The sequence below is a fragment of the Microtus oregoni genome, unplaced genomic scaffold (genome assembly GCF_018167655.1).
Source record: "Microtus oregoni isolate MIOR12 unplaced genomic scaffold, Mior012 000036F_ref0000092, whole genome shotgun sequence".
In the NCBI taxonomy this organism is placed as follows: domain Eukaryota; kingdom Metazoa; phylum Chordata; class Mammalia; order Rodentia; family Cricetidae; genus Microtus; species Microtus oregoni.
The window spans coordinates 26,311,085-26,320,784 of NW_024543095.1; positions in this window are offsets into that span (position 1 = coordinate 26,311,085).

The window sequence follows — 9,700 nt, forward strand, 5'->3', positions numbered from 1 at the left end:
AAGGAAACCAAGACAAGAACACAACCAGGCCAGGGACTGAAACAAAAACCATGGAGAAACACTGTTTATTGTCTTGTTCCCTGTGACTTGCTCAGCCTGCTTTCTTATATAATTCAAAAACACCTGCCCAGAGGTGGTACCACCCACAGTGGGTCTGCTCTACATCCATCATCAATCAAGAGAATGCCCCCACAGACTTCCCTATAGGCCAGTCTGCAGAATAGAGGCATTTTCTCAGCCAAGGTTTCTTCTTTCCAGATGACCCTGGCTGTATTAAGTTGACAAAGCACTAGCAAACACAAAACGCAACCTGGATTTGTAAGCTATACTATTTCAAGTGTTATATCTCTAATTTTTTTCAATTCCCATAGTCATGTTTGACCACAGTCTAGTTGAGTTGAAAAAACCATCAGAGCATCCACTTTTGATCATAGATGGCATCAATTATTAGATTAGAATGATCTTTCCAGTAGTCAATTTGAACAAACTTTTCCCATGCAAAATTCTTCACCCATTTTCCATTACAAAGAAGCAAAGTTTGAGATGCTTAAAATGTTTTCAAGGTCCCTTCAAAGACAACATTGCTCTCAATATTTTTCCATTTCTCTCACCATTACTCTCTAAGTAGGGTTTCTTTATTAGTTTGTCTGCCTGTATACATACACAACACATTTCTCTATCTCAGAGCCCTTTGTTCATGTTCATTGTGTATTTCTCCTCCTCCTTCTGTCTTCCTTTTTTATAATAATTTATTTATATTTTATATACATTGGTGGCTTGCCTGCAAGTCAGATCCCCAGAACAGGAGTTATAGACAGCTGTGATCTGTCGTGTGGGTACTGGGAATTGAACCCCGGTCCTCTGGAAGAGCAGCCAGTCATCTCTCCAGCACCTGCCCTCCCCATCTTCCTTCTTCCCTTCCCTTACTCTGTCTTATCAAGGAAATTTTGTCTCAACCAGAGCAGCTTCCTCCATAACACGTCCCATTGCCTCCCATATTCCTGGTACTCCTCTCTGCCAGAGCTCCCATTTAACATCTCATCAACTAACTATAGCACAAACTAATGGAGAAGGTTGAGCTATCCTACTTTTAATAATTCACTTGACCTTCTAGCTATCTGCCTTTATACCTTTTGTGTTTACTTTTGGGCCAGAAAAAGCAAACCACAAGACTTGAAGCAAAGCAGGAAGTCTCTGCAAGGCTAGATAATAGTGTTTTCTCTTCAGCTAATCCTTTCTGCAAAGCTCTGGAGTCTGGAGGTTCTTAGTGGGCAACCAAGTGGCTGCTTCTTTGAAAGGATAAAATATCCAAAACAGCTTCACCCTGCTTTCTGGCTCATAGAAACAGCAGGGAAGTCATTCGACAGGTCCTGATAAAAAGTTTTCCCTGAAGTTTCTGCTCCTTTGCCTCTAACAAGGAAATAAATGATAACATGCTTAATTTTTCTTCCAGCAATGTTAGCTCTCACTAACTTACCAGTTTTTAAAGTAAAATCAGCCTCAGTCTCTTGCGTTTTTGTAGTTCCTGTAGACAGAAACATTAATTCCTTTATCATTATGACTGCTGGGTGTCAGCTGTATCTTTATCTCAGAGAACATTAAATCTTTTGCAACCCATTAGTATCTTTTCAGGTGAAAAGATACACCTGGAGAGTCAGCTGTCCTGGAGACAAACAGGAGCTGTACTTCCAATGCAGTCTTTTGGCCTACTGGATGGGTAGCCACCATTTAAGTCAATACGAGAGTGGCAGGCAACTTTGAAAGCATTGCTAAAGGATACAGTCAAATTTGGATCAAACTTACAAGTTTCCAATAAGATATTCGATCACACCGATAGGGTAAACATTAGCGATCCCTTTAGCCAGAGTCAGACAGAACTTTCTTCTTGTTGTGTTTAAATTTTCAGTTTCCAACGCTTCCCAAAGATTATTTTCCAGTCTCAACGTTTGTCACATTCATGAAAAGGAGCTTCCCATCACCTCTCGATTTCAGAGCTTCCCTGCGCCTCATTTTCTAGTGGGGAAAACATCTCAGTCAATTTTGTCACAGTCTGCACAAAAGGAAAACATATATGTCTGAAAGAAATTTCTGGAAGTCAAACAAAAGAAATTCTTGGTGCACAGAGGACAATTTTAAGTCTAGACAAGCACAATCCTTAAGAAAACAGCAAGGTAAAGGCTTGCTAGATAGGGACCAGGGGTGACTGTCTTTCTCTAAAAATCACATTCAGGTTTATTCTTCTGGTCTTGCTAAATGCCTTGTTTCTGTTCTGTTCTGCTCTTCTCTGAGCCCACCTTCTAAACAGCAGCCACTCGTTTACAGGAAGCCAATCAATCAATTAGCAGGACATCCTAGTGAATAAGGACAGTCAATAGTCATGCAACGTGCATCTGCTCAATCATATTATTTACTCAAAGGGCCCATGTCTAAGCGCACAAAAGTCAAAAGTTATGCATCATTGGATTAAGTCCGTACCCTTCTTGGAAACACGTCAGCCTGATTGTTTTGTTATAACTAGCTGGAAATGCATGGAAAAGTGTGGATTATTCACCGTCATTAAAATGTACAAATAGTCAAGTTGCATTCAACATTGAGAGAATAATTTCTAAGCATGTTCTTGATCATAATGACAGAAGTTGGACACATACAACTTGTGCAGTACCAGTAAAGAATTAGCTATGAAGTAAGAGATCTGGTGATAAAATGGTAGTGTTATTTTACTAAAAAGGTAGAAAGAAAGCATATAATGAAGGGGAGGGTTTGAAGAATTAATGGCCTTGGCTAGAAATATCAAGAACAGCACACTTTCTGGGCATGGGGAAATGTTTCCATGTTCTCTCTGTATATTTTCCAGAATGTTTTTCTTCTTAGTTTTACTTCCCCATCCATGGCATATTACAGCTATTATTTACTCTCAGGAAACGGAGCTAAGTGATTATGCATGAAGTCTCACTTCCTTTAAATGATATATGGGTTTATTACATGACATATCGTAGAGAAAAAAATATTTACTGTGAAAACATTTATACCTGTACCTTTCTCTGATCCTTTTTATCTGAGTTTTTCTATCTTATTTCCTCTATCTAAGGTATTAAAAGGATGGCATTCCTCATGTTCCTTGAGAAAATAGTACAAAAGGAAATGCTACCATGCCCGGGGGCCTGATCACACTGGGGAACTTGAACTCTTGAAAGTGTGTCCTGAAGCTGGAGCGTTAACAGAAGAGTTGATCTTAGAAATAAGGCAGTGGTGAGTAGATCGCATGCATGACAAAGTTTCTTGAGGTGGCTGAGTGACGGACTCTCCACTTGAAGAGGCGAGGAATAAAACCGGGAGATTTCCAAAGGGTTGCCATGAAATATATATGTTTGAATCTTCTGTATGTGGATAAAGAAAAGTAAAGATCAGAATTTGTATTGAACTTGACTTGTTTAGATACAGCACTGCTCCAAAAGTATTTAATATATAAAACATATACATCTGCAGGCTCAACTCATCCATAGCAACATGGGAACAGAACCAGCTTGTGAATTCACACTATTAAACATCCATCATGTGTAGCCTATCTCATCCATTTGTCCAACATATGCAATTACAAAAAACCAGTTGGGATTTTTGCACCTTACTTCCAAAAGGCCATTTCTTGAGAGTCTCTAGTCTAAATTCTTTCTGACATACCACTTTAGGCTGCAAAAGCAACACACCTATTATTACATTTTCCCTCTTATTTAGTACTTGAACAATCAGATATAACTTGCACTTATTTTTAAAATATATGTCAGATCCCTTTGGGATCCAGTTATCTGCTGACATTCAATTTATGTTTGAGGTGTTTTCCCACCTGCTCTTCTCCACAACTATACAATTGTTAAAAATGAGAGAGTGAACAGTGAGTTTTTTTACCTGACTAAGTTCCTGCCGCTCATCAGTGGCTATCTGCTTTGCATCTGCCCTACTCACAAAAGAAGTGTTGTCAACGAATCTGAGGAAGTCTTTCTATGTACAGTCCAACACTACGGCTAGTAGGAACTTGCCATTATCACAGGCATTTTCACGGAGTTGCTCATAATTGGTTTCAGTTTTTTAGATCTGCAACAGCAGATTACTAAAATCTTTAATGGTTTAACAGTGCATCAATTCATTATCTTCCACTCTGGAGGCAAAAAGTCTAAACCCAAGGTATCAAAAGACCCACACATGCTTTGAAGGATCTAGGGAACAGTCTGTCCTTGCCTCTTCTAGTGATTCCTAGGACTGGTTCCGACTGACTAACTTCAATCCATGCCTCTGATTTCATATCTGCATCCTTCCTGTATCTATGTGTTACTATTCTGTTAATATGAATGATAGGCATTTCATTTGGAACCCACTGTTATTTTAGGATATTTGTTTATTTGTTTCAAAGCCTTTGATGACACCTGTCAAGATGTTATCTCTAAGTAAAATGACATTCTGAGATTTTGGCTGGGCGTGGAACCTGGTGATGGAAGACACTATTCCTGTGGCCTTTAAAAAGTGAAACCAAGGGATGAGGGTGTCCATGGAGGATTTGTGCCTTGCTGAAGGGTTGGTCCGGTTTCTCTGTCTGCTGATCTCCTGAGATAGCTCTGTTCCACCGCAGGGAGATCCCACCAGCTGCTGTCCTGGCAGAGTGGTCCTCTCTGATGTAGCTCAAACAAATGACCTCCTTGCTGCCTTAGAACAGCCAAGTCTGTCTTTAGAGCTATGCATGTCTAGCACACTCAGGGATATCTTAAATTACCTTTCAGTCTGTGCCTCCTTCAGGGTTACTGATTTGAGAGTGCCCCCCCCCCACCGACATTCACTGAGAATTGCCTTTTGCAATGATTTTTCGTTAGTTCAGTCTGCATCCTAATAAGCTGAATTCTAGATGTGGTTCAGGGACTCACTGTTGTGTCCATTTTAAACATGGGCCTCGTGTTCCTTAAGTTACTTTTCTCTGTGTGAAAGTTTTCTCATCTCAGCCCGTTTGCCCAAAGCTTTCCACGTGAAAATTGGAAAATTGGTAAAAATCTATCAGTGTAATGCCTATGTTTTCTGAACATTAAGCCCAGACACATGGCCTAATCTAGCACACTCAAGGGAACAAAATTTCTTTGAAAATGCAATTTTTCATAAATATGGGGATCCTCTGTCAACACTAGGACATATTCTTGTGGGCAGCTCTAACAGTAGTACTTCTTTTTTTTTTTTTTTAAATAATTTTTTTTATTAAGAAAAGAAGAAAAAAAAACATAAACAAAAAACAAGTTTCCACCTCCTCCCAGCCTCCCATTTCCCTCCCCCTCCTCCCACCCTTCTCCCCCTCCTCCCACCCTTCTACCCCTCCCCCCACTCCTCTCCCCCTCCCTCTCCAGTCCACAGAGCAGTCCAGGTTCCCTGCCCTGTGGTAAGTCCTAGGTCCTCCCCCCTCCGTCCATATCTAGGAAGGTGAACATCCAAACTGGCTAGGCTTCCACAAAGCCAGCACATTAAGTAGGATCAAAACCCCGTGCCATTGTCCTTGGCGTCTCATCAGCCCTCATTGTTCGCCATGTTCAGAGAGTCCGGTTTTATCCCATGCTTTTTCGGTCACAGTCCAGCTGGCCTTGGTGAGCTCCCAGTAGATCAGCTCCACTGTCTCAGTGGGTGGGTGCACGCCTCGTGGTCCCGACTTCTTTGCTCATGTTCTCCCTCCTTCTGCTCCTCATTGGGACCTTGGGAGCTCAGTCCAGTGCTCCAGTGTGGGTCTCTGTCTCTGTCTCCATCCATCACCAGATGAAGGTTCTATGATGATATGCAAGATATTCGTCAGTATTGCTCTCGGATAGGGTCATTTCAGGTTCCCAATCCTCAGCTACCCAAGGAACTAACTGGGAACCTCATGTTGGGCACTTGGGAGCCCCTCTAGGGTCAAATCTCTTGCTCACCCTAAAGTGGTTCCCTTAACTAAGAATTGTGGTTCCGTGCTCCCCTATCCACCTTTCCTTTATCCCAATTCTCCTGATTCCCCAAATCCCCCCTCCTTCCCTTCTACCTTTTCTCTCCCCATCTCCCCTTACCCCCATCCCACCCCACCCCCAAGATCCTAATTTTCTCCCCGGCAATTGGGTCTACTTCCCTTAGCCAAGAGGATAACTATATGTTTTTCCTTGGGTTCACCTTCTTACTTAGCTTCTTTAGGTTCACCTATTGTAGACTCCGTGGCGCTAATTTATGGCTAGAAACCAATTATGAGCGAGTACATCCCATGTTCATCTTTTTGGGTCTGGGACACCTCACTCAGGATAGTGTTTTCTATTTCCATCCATTTGCCTGCAAAATTCGAGAAGTCATTGTTTTTTACCGCAGCGTAGTACTCTAGCGTGTATATATTCCATACTTTCTTCATCCATTCTTCCATTGAAGGGCATCTAGGTTGTTTCCAGGTTCTGGCTATTACAAATAATACTGCTATGAACATAGTTGAACAAATGCTTTTGTCATATGATAGAGCATCTCTTGGGTATATTCCCAGGAGTGGTATTGCTGGGTCCAGGGGTAAGTTGATCCCGAATTTCCTGAGAAACCGAAACACTGACTTCCACAGTGGTTGCACAAGATGGCATTCCCACCAGCAATGGATGAGGGTACCCGTTCCTCCACAGCCTCTCCAGCAAAGGTTATCCTTGGTGTTTTTGACTTTAGCCATTCTGACAGGTGTAAGATGATATCTCAAAGTTGTTTTGATTTGCATTTCCCTGATTGCTAAGGAAGTTGAGCACGACTTTAAGTGTCTTTTGGCCATTTGAACTTCCTCTGCTGAGAATTCTCTGTTCAGTTCAGTGCCCCATTTTTTAATTGGGTTAATTAGCATTTTAAAGTCTAGTTTCTTGAGTTCCTTATATATTTTGGAGATCAGACCTTTGTCTGTTGTGGGGTTGGTGAAGATCTTCTCCCAATCAGTAGGTTGCCTTTGTGTCTTATTGACTATGTCCTTTGCTTTACAGAAGCTTCTCAGTTTAAGTAGGTCCCATTTATTCAATGTTGCCCTTAATGTCTGTGCTTCTGGGGTTATACATAGGAAGCGATCTCCTGTGCCCATCTCCTGTAGGGTACTTCCCTCTTTCTCTTCTATCAGGTTCAGTGTGTTCGGGCTGATATTGAGGTCTTTAATCCATTTGGACTTACGTTTTGTGCACAGTGATAGATAAGGGTCTATTTTCATTCTTCTACAAGATGACATCCCGTTGTGCCAGCACCATTTGTTGAAGATGCTTTCTTTCTTCCATTTTATACTTTTAGCTCCTTTATCGAAAATGAGGTGTTCATAGGTTTGTGGGATAAAATCCGGGTCTTCTATACGATTCCATTGGTCGACTTCTCTGTTTTTATGCCAGTACCACACTGTTTTCATTACTGTAGCTCTGTAATAGAGTTTGAAGTCAGGGATGGTAATGCCTCCAGAAGATCCTTTATTGTATAGGATTGTTTTGGCTATCCTGGGTTTTTTGTTTTTCCATATAAAGTTGATTATTGTCCTCTCCAGATCTGTGAAGAATTTTGATGGGATCTTGATGGGGATTGCATTGAATCTATAAATAGCCTTTGGTAGAATTGCCATTTTTACTATGTTGATCCTACCAATCCAAGAGCAAGGGAGGTCCATCCATTTTTTGGTATCCTCTTCAATTTCTTTCTTCAATGCCTTAAAGTTCTTGTCAAATAGATCTTTCACTTCCTTGGTTAGATGTACCCCAAGATATTTTATGCTGTTTTTGGCTATTGTGAATGGTGAAGCTTCTCTGATTTCCCTCTCTGCTTCCATATCCTTTGTGTATAAGAGAGCGACTGATTTTTTGGAGTTGATCTTGTATCCTGCCACATTACTAAAGCTGTTTATCAGCTGTAGGAGTTCTTTGGTGGAGTTTTGGGGGTCGCTTATGTACACTATCATATCATCTGCCAATAACGAAAGTTTAACTTCTTCCTTTCCAATTCGAATCCCCTTGATTCCATTATGTTGTCTTATTGCTATTGCTAGAACTTCAAGCACTATATTGAAGAGGTATGGGGAGAGTGGACAGCCTTGTCGTGTTCCTGAGTTAAGTGGGATGGCTTTGAGTTTCTCTCCGTTTAATTTGATGTTAGCTGTCGGCTTGCTGTATATAGCTTTTATTATATTTAGGTATGACCCTTGTATCCCTAATCTCTCCAAGACTTTTAACATAAATGGATGTTGAATTTTGTCAAATGCTTTTTCAGCATCTAATGAAATGATCATATGGTTTTTTTCTTTCAGTTTATTTATATGCTGGATTACATTGATAGATTTTCGTATGTTGAACCAGCCCTGCATCTCAGGAATGAAGCCTACTTGATCATAATGGATAATTTTTCGGATGTGTTCTTGGATTCGATTTGCCAGTATTTTGTTGAGGATTTTTGCGTCGATATTCATGAGTGAGATTGGCCTGTAGTTCTCTTTCCTGGTTGAGTCTTTGAGTGGTTTTGGTATCAGAGTAATTGTGGCTTCATAAAAGGAGTTTGGTAATGACCCTTCTGTTTCTATCTTGTGGAATACATTAAGGAGTATAGGTATTAGATCTTCTTGGAAGATCTGGTAGAATTCCGCATTGAAACCATCTGGTCCTGGGCTTTTTTTGGTAGGGAGGTTTTTGATAACCTCTTCTAATTCTTCGCGACTAACAGGTCTATTTAGATTGTTCACCAGGTCCTGATTTAACTTTGGTATATGATATTTATCTAAAAAAGTATCCATTTCCTTTACATTTTCCAATTTTGTGGCATATAGGCTTTTGTAGTAAGATCTAATGATTCTCTGAATTTCCTCTGTGTCTGTGGTTATGTCCCCCTTTTCATTTCTGATCTTATTAATTTGCAAATTCTCTCTCTGCCGTTTGATTAGCTTGGATAGTGGTTTGTCAATCTTGTTGATTTTCTCCAGGAACCAGCTTTTTGTTTCATTGATTTTTTGTATTATTTTCTGTGTTTCTATTTTGTTGATTTCAGCCCTCATTTTGATTATTTCCAGTCTTCTACTCCTCCTAGGTGAGTCTGCTTCTTTTTTTTCTAGAGCTTTCAGGTGGGCTGTTAAGTCTCCAATGTGAGCTTTCTCTGTTTTCTTTAAGTGGGCACTTAGTGCTATGAACTTTCCTCTTAGGACTGCTTTCATAGTGTCCCATAAGTTTGAGTATGTTGTTTCTTTATTTTCATTGAATTCCAGGAAGACTTTAATTTCTTTCTTTATTTCTTCCTTAATCCAGCTATGGTTCAATAGTTGACTGTTCAGTTTCCATGACTTTGTATGCTTTCTGGGGGTAGCATTATTGTTGAATTCTAACTTTAATCCATGGTGATCTGATAAGACACAGGTGGTTACTAATATTTTTTTGTAACTGTGGATGTTTGCTTTGTTACCGACTATGTGGTCGATTTTCGAGAAGGTTCCATGAGCTGCAGAGAAGAAGGTATATTCTTTCCTATTTGGATGGAATGTTCTATAGATGTCTGTTAAGTCCATTTGATTCATTACCTCCACTAATTCTCTTATTTCTCTGTTAGGTTCCTGTCTGATTGACCTGTCCATTGGTGAGAGAGGAGTGTTGAAGTCTCCTACTATTAGTGTGTGCGGTTTGATGGCGGCCTTGAATTTTAGCAATGTTTCTTTTATGTACGTGGGTGCTTTTATATTAGGGGC